Raw genomic sequence first — 8,082 nt, forward strand, 5'->3', positions numbered from 1 at the left:
CTCTTGCTTTTCAATTTTCTTTGCTTTCATTCGTTTCATTTGCTCCGTGAAAACCTCCTTCCTCATTCGTCCTTTGCTTTCACCGGAAAGAGGAAGCCTCCTTCGTTCTGTTCCGTCGACTTTCGCTTCTTCTTTGTAAAGATCACCCTTTTGCCACAGTTTTGCCCCAAGCTTTTTCTTCTTTGAAGCTTCGGAGCTTTGGTCGGATCATTCATGCTTCTTCGCTACGCCTCCACTGTAACTTCTCATCTTACAGGTTGGTCTTTCTGCTTTTGTTTGTTGTTTACTGTTCTTATCGCTTTTACTGTTGCATGTCTGCAAAGTTTTGATTTTTATTGAGTCTGTCTTGAAAAGCTTGATCCTTTTTGCTAAAAGATTGTGTCTTCATTTTCGATCGACGTTGCGATTTTTCCTGCTGCTCCTGTGTGCACTTTGTTGCTATCGGTAGTTTTGTCTTTTGTTGCTGAATGTATGAGGGAGCTGAATGTATGAGGGAATGCTGGTACTTTAGGTTGAGCTTTTTGCATGTTTGAAAGGGTTAGGGTTGGTTAGGGCATAGATTTTTGTGTCTTGTTCCTTTTCTGGATTCTCGCTCTTGTTGTTGCCCCTAAAGGGTGCCCCTGGACTTTAGTGTTGGTGCTCCGCTCCTTGCGAGTCCTGGGGTTTCCCTTTTGCTGCCATATCTGGCACTTGTTGATTGTTTCTTTTGGCATTTTCTTAATGTCCGAGTTGTTTGGTAGTGACCGTTTTTCCTTTTTCTGACTGTAGGGATAGTTGGCCTATGTCTGCACGAATAAACATTGTTGAGATGTCTACTAAAGTACCCGCTGGTATGGCCGATTGGCTGGATTCAATAGTTCTGATGTGTGTGACCGTGGCTGATCTCGAGTACTGTGAAAAGCTTAGGAGGTTTCATAGGATATGTAGCAATAGGGATGATGAAAAGAACCATGAGTTGTTGTCACCCGACCCTGAGGAGAGGGTTAGTTTCCCTCCCCTGACTCAGGGAGAACGTCCCTTCTTCTATGCTTATGACTACTTTTTTAGTCTGTTGAATATCACCATCCCCTTTTTTGCTTTCAAGATTGACCTCTTATGGGCTTGCAACGTAGCCCTTTCCCAGCTTCATCCGAATTCTTGGGGGTTCATTAAGATTTTTCAATTGTTGTGTTAGGAATTGAGTGTCCGACCTACCATTCAACTTTTTTTTTATCTCTTTGTTCTGACCAAGCCTGGAGTAGCCAAGAAAAAGGCTTCTTGGGTCTCATTCTGAGCTACTCAGGGAAGAAAGGTATTTTCCATGTATGATGAGTCTTTTTGGGATTTTAAGAATTACTACTTTGAAGTTTGAGCTGTCAAGGATGTCCACCCTTTCTTTCTAGATGAGAATAACGAGCCGACTTTTTCTTTGTGTTGGCAAAAAGATGTAGTAGTGACTAAGTATTCTTGGGAGAGTTTGGATGAGGTCGAGCAGGCCTTTGTGGGTGTCTTAGAGGAGCACTGGGGGGAACCTTCTCATTTGGACATCAAGAGGTTTCTGGGAGATCCCTCCCTTCTTCGTGCTGAACTTGGTAGCGCCCGACTTCTTTTCTGATAGTTTTTCTTCTATTGTGGTTGAATTTTATCCCTTTCTGTTTGTAACTTGTTTTCCTGGCTTCTTTTTCAGAGATGGTGAAATATTCCGATTCCATGAAGGCTTTTCGTAAGGCCAAGAAGGCGACGGCTGCGCAAAACTTATCGGCGAAAACCTCGGGAGAAGGGTCTTCTCAAGTGCCTCCAAAGAAGCCGACTTCTGATGCTTCTGGGCCGAGGAAGATCATTTCGACTCCTCAAGTCCGGACGATTCCTTCTGACTCTGTTCAACCGACTTCTGGTTTTGCCTCCTCTCCTACTGCTGTTGGTCCTCCTCTGCAACGTCAAAAAACTGTTGGTTCTTATGATCTAAATGACAAGGATTTTGATGGTGTGGGTTTCACTACCAAACTGATTGCTCCCCACGGTAGGATTCCTTTGGATGATGTGTCGATTCTCCATCACCTTAATTTTGTTGTGAGTAATAGTATCCGAGTTGCCAATGTTGCGGCGGCCCTTTCCCAGGTTATCAAGGAGTCCTCAGTCCATGCCACTAGGGCTTTTATGAAGGAAGACAAGGCTAAGTTTGATAGGGTTAAGGGTTTAAAGGATGAGCTGGATGCTAAGGTTGTTAAGTTGGAGTTGGATGTGGAGAAGGAAAAATCTCGAGCTACTGCTGCCGAGGTAGCTGCAAACTTGGTTGAGGAAACAGCGAAAAAATACAAGGAGAGCTACACCTGTACATATGTCGAGCTGCTGGAGACTAGGGAAAGGCTTCAGTCTGCCCAGGCTGATTATGCCAAGCTCCAGGGTCACATGGTGGACAGTGTGACTAACGCATATGAGAACTTGAAGGCTCAAGTCCAAGTTCTTGTCCCTGAGCTTGACCTGACTCTATTTAGTCTGAACAATGTAGTGGAGGACGGTAAGATTGTGCCTGCCCCAGATGATGAAGATGAGGGTCCTCTTCTTGTGGCACCAGGGAAAGCCTCAGCAGCTTTAGCTTCTCCCGTCCCTTCAGAGGTCGACCATCCAGAGTCTGAGCCTGATGTGCAGATTTTGAACCGGCCAGATGGAACTGTTGACGCTGTCCTGATCTCAACCATTCCTCCTCCTTCTGTCAAGGATGCTTCTACTGGGGAGAACTTGAATCCTTTTTAACTTTTTTGTGTTTATATTATAGTCTGACTTGTGGACTTTTGAACTTGTTTCTTGTAACTCTTTATGTGGTTGACTTCTTTGACATTTGGTTGCTTTGCTAGCAACTTTATTTTGCAAAAACAAAACACTTTAAACTCTGAGGTTGCCTTTTAGGTGGCCTTTTAAGTCTTTAATGTTTTATTACGATAGCTACATTTTGCTAAACGTTTGGGGCTTTACTTTTTTGCAACCCTTCGAATTTAAGTATTTCCCAGTCTGACCTCCTTTGGGTGAGTTTTCCGCCCTTGCCTTTGGGGGTCTTGCCTTGTTTTGACTTAGTGCTGGTTAATTTTGTATCAAGTCGGGCAGTCCCTGTGACTTGGTGGCTGGGCTTTTGTCTGATAACTTTTTAGTGTTCTTTCACATAGGACCTTTTTAGTTTCGAACGACTTTTGTAGCCTTATTTTGAGATCACACCTTTTTTGAGCGGAGTTGTTCCCTTTTTAGCTAAGCGCCTTTGAGCCTTAAGTTGTTTTCAACCTTTTTGGCTTTTGACTCGTTCTCTTCTCGAGTTTGTTTCTTTGTGCCTTTAGCTACTGTCGACCTATCTGGCTTCACCGTCCGTGCTTTTTAGTCAAATTCCATCAACTTTTCAGGTAGTGTTCCAAGGGGAACCTTTTCTTTATAGTTTGTTTGGATGACTTTTTAGCACTGTTTTGACTTGTGCTTTCGCTTTTTAAGTAGTGTCTTTTTTCAAGACTTCGTACCTTTCAGCAAAGCACTTCTGGCCTTTCTTTGGCCTTTACAAGATGTCTTTGTCCCTTTTTAGTGATCATTTCATTGGTCTGACTTCTCTGTCAGACCTTCTTAAGTTATTTTTAGTAATCTATTTTTAGTCAGACCTCGTCAGGTCACTTTCTATGGGTTTCTTTCTATAACTTCTTGCATTAATCTGTTTCTATCGCTTTCACCTTGCCGACCTCTTTGTAATCGGACGATGAATTTGGTTTTCACCTTGCCGACCTCTTTGTAATCGGGGGATGAATTTTTGTGTTTTGTGAGCTTAGATTAATGTGTCTTGGTAGAAAACTTTTTAGGGAATAGATAACTCTTATTTGAATAGTAAATGGAATAAAAACATAAATGAAAATATATACATATAAGTGCTTACCCTTCTAGGTTGGGTAATTTGGTAGATCTTGGCCTGACGCCTCGTTAAAAAACCTTTGCAAGAAAAAGAGTGCACCTTGACCTAAGATCTTTATTACTTTCTAACTACGGTACCTTCTTAGGTTACAGGCATGCCATGACCTTAGCAACTCTCACCCTCGAGGTCAAACACCTTGTAGTAACCTTTTCCCAGTACTTCTACAACTCGGTAAGGTCCTTTCCAGTTAGCTGCTAGCTTTCCTTCTCCTGATCGACCTGCTCTGATGTCATTTCGGATTAAGATGAGAACGTTGGTGGTGATACTTCGTTGGACTACTTTCTGATTATATCTTAAGGCCTTTCGACGCTTTAGTGCTTCCTCTCTAATTCGAGCTCTTTCTCGAACTTCTGGAAGTAGGTCGAGTTCCTCCTTTTGAATTTGAGAGTTGGCCTCTTCATTGTAGTGGATCTGAGAGATCCTTCTTCTATTTCCACTGGAATCATTGCCTCCATTTCATAAGCAAGTTGGAAGGGTGATTCTTCTGTGGTTGAATGTGGGGTTGTCTGATATGCCCATAGGACTTGTGAGAGTTCTTCAGCTCAAGCTCCCTTTACGTCTTGTAGTCTTCGTTTTAACCCAGCCAGTATGACTTTATTGGCAGCTTTCGCCTGTCTGTTGGCTTGTAGGTGTTCTACGGATGTGAATTGGTGCTTTATTTTTAGGTCAGCTACCAAGTTCCGGAACCCTGTATCGGTAATTTGAGTGGCATTATCAGTGGTAATAGAGTAAGGAACCCCAAACCTTGTGTAATGTTTCTAAACATGAATTTCTGACTTCTTTGGGCAGTAGCAGTAGCTAGTGGCTCTGCTTCAATCTCTTTTGTGAAGTAGTCTATGCCTACAATGAGAAACTTGCCTTGCCCTGAACCCTGGGGGAAGGGTCCGAGGAGGTCAAGTCCCCATTTTGCGAATGACCAGGGTGATGTAACACAAATGAGTTCTTCAGGTGGAGCTATGTGGAAGTTGGCATGCTTCTGGCACAATGGGCATTTCTTGACAAACTTTGTTGCTTCCTTTTGTAAGGTCAGCCAGTAGAAACCAGCTCGGAGTACCTTTTTTGAAAGCGCTCGTGCTCCCAGGTGGTTGCTGCACATGCCACTATATATTCTTCCAAGACTTCCCTTGTATCGGAGTCCAGCACATATTTTATGAGTGGTGTTGAAATCCCTCTCTGGTATAGGATATTGCCCATTATGGTGTAGTACTGTGCCTCTCGTACTAGCCTTTTCGCCTCCTTTTTATCTGTGGAAAGTATCTCAAACTTGAGGTAATTGATTATAGGGGTCATCCATCCTTGATCCTGACCTGATATAGTTAGGACTTTTTCTTCCTCCGAGATTGATGGGTTTTGCAATGTTTCTTGGATGAGGCTTCTATTATTGCCCCTGGTTTGGTGCTGGCTAGTTTTGAAAGTGCAGCAGCTCGGGCATTCTGTTTCTAAGGTTTATATCGGACCTCATATCCCCCGAATTGTTTGAGCTATTCTCTGGTTTTGTCTAGATATTTTTTCAAGGTGGGATACTTAGCTTGGTATTTCCCTTCTATTTGTGAGGTGACTACTTGTGAATCACTGAAGATGGTAAGCTTCTGGATTCCTACCTCTCTGGCCAGCCTTAAGCCAGCCAGTAGTGCCTCAAATTCAGCCTGATTATTTGAGGCAGAGAATTCGAACTTTAGTGATAGCTCGATCTGGGTTCCCTGATCACTTTCAATAATAACACATACGCCACTTCCGGTCTTGTTTGAGGAGCCATCCACGTAGAGATTCTATTTTGTAGGAGTTCCCGGGGTGTTAGTGTACTCGGCAATGAAGTCGGCTAGGTACTGTGATTTGATAGCTGTCCGAGCTTCATATTTGAGATCGAATTCCGATAACTTCACTGCCTATTGTAGTATTCTTCTAGCTAGGATAGTTTTTTGTAGGATGCCTTTTATGGGCTGGTTGGTCTGAACTCTGATAGTGTGAGCTTAAAAGTATGGTTGGAGTCGTCGGGAAGTGAGTATGAGGGCGTAAGCGAACTTTTCTATCTTTTGATAGTTTAATTCATCCCCTTGTAAAGCCTTACTGATGAAGTAGATGAGTTGTTGCCCACTTTCATCTTTTTTGACTAGTGCTGAGGCTATTGCCCGACTTTCCACTGTGAGGTATAATACGAGTTCTTCACTTTCTCATGGTTGGGTGAGAATGGGTGGTTGGCCCAAGAATTTTTTGAAATCTTGGAAAGCTTGTTCGCATTCCGTTGTCCATTCAAACCTCTTTCCCTTCCTTAATGTTGCGTAAAAGGGGAGAGATCTTATGGCGATCTGGCTAGAAATCTGGATAGGGCTGCTAGTCTTCCATTGAGCTGTTGTACCTCTTTGACGCAGGTCAGACTTTTCATGTGAAGTATGACCTGACACTTATCTGGGTTTGCTTCGATTCCTCTTTGGGTGAGCATGAAGCCCAGGAATTTGCCAGCTTCTACCGCGAAGGTGCACTTTGCGGGGTTCAGTCACATACCATGCTTTCTTATGGTGTTGAACATTCTGGCGAGGTCGGATAACAGCAATTCTTCACTTTGTGTTTTTACCAGCATGTCATCTACATAGACCTCCAATGTGGTCGGCGAAGACTTTGTTCATTAGTATTTGGTAGGTAGCCCCTACGTTCTTGAGTCCGAAGGGCATAACTATATAGCAATAGTTTGCCTTTGGGGTTAAGAATGAGGTCTTCTCTTGGTCGGGTGGGTACATTGGGATTTGGTTGTATCCCGAATAGGCATCCATGAAGGAGAGGTACTTGTAGCTGGAAGAGGCGTCCACTAAAGTGTCTATGTTTGGGAGCGGGTAGGGATCTTTTGGGCACACCTTATTGAGGTCGGTGTAGTCGGTACACATTCTCCACTTGCCATTTGACTTCTTCACCAAGACAACGTTGGCTAGCCATAATGGGTACTTGACCTCCCTTATGAACCCTGCCTCCAGTAAGGCTTGCACCTGTTCTTCCACAGCCTGGGACCTTTCGGGCCAAGCTTCCTGGGCTTCTGTTGCACGGGCCAAGATCCAAGATATACCGCCAGCTTATGGCAGATTAATTTGGGATCTATACCGGGCATGTCTGCGGCCTTCCATGCAAAGAGATTGGCATTATCCTTTAGGAACTGTATCAATTGCTCCTTTAAGTCTCCCTTTAAGATTGCCCCTATCTTTGTTGTTTTATCCTCAGCATCCTCGATCTGGACTTCTTCGGTCTCCCCTTCAGGTTGTGGATGAAATTATTTGCAAACTTGAACTCCCCCAAGTTCAATAGTGTTGATTTCCTCTCCTCTGGGGTTGCGTTTAAGGTTCAAACTTTCGTTGTAACAGCGTCGTGCAAGCTTTTGGTCCCTTTTTATCGTGGCGATGCCTTCTGAAGTTGGGAACTTCATGCACAGATGTAGATTGGAGACTACTACGGTGAGCTGGTTCAAGGTTGTCCGACCTATTAGGGCATTATATGCTGAGCTTACGTTGACTACGATGTAGTCTATGCTTAGTGTCCTTAACCTGGTTCCTTTTTTAAAAGTTGTATGCAGTGAGATGTATCCTTGTGGTTGAATTGAGGTGTCTCCGAGTCTGAATAAGCTATTCGGGTACGCTTGATGACAAGTCATCATATACCCTATTTTTCTATGCTTTTTCATACAATAAATTGATGATTCGTGCTTAAATATTGAATGCTTTTATACTTAATTGGTATATTTCCTTGATCTTTTAATTTTATAAATCTTGTAGGAAATAAGAAGAAAAAGAAGCAAAGAAGCACAAAAAAAGGAGAAAAAAAGAGCTTTGGGACACACTTTGAAGTTGGAGCACACTTTGGAGCCTTAGGCCACGCTTTTAAAAGCGTGGCCCATGACCAAATTAAAGGAGAATAGGCAATCAGCACACACTGCCCTGCTCTTGCCAAGGGCAGAGCAGAATCGTGATGCAAAGTGAGGTTGGAAGCAAGAATTTTCGCTAAGGTAAAATCTGGGCGCTCACAGCATGACCATGCCTCCTTCAAAGGGCTATAACTTGAGCTACAGACATCCAATTGATGTGCTTCCTATTGCGTTGGAAAGCTGACATTCAGAGCTTTCCAACAATATATAGCAATCTATATTTGAAGTGCAATTGAGGTATGAATGAAAGGCGCCTTTA

The sequence above is a fragment of the Arachis hypogaea genome, chromosome 9 (genome assembly GCF_003086295.3).
Source record: "Arachis hypogaea cultivar Tifrunner chromosome 9, arahy.Tifrunner.gnm2.J5K5, whole genome shotgun sequence".
Lineage (NCBI taxonomy): Eukaryota > Viridiplantae > Streptophyta > Magnoliopsida > Fabales > Fabaceae > Arachis > Arachis hypogaea.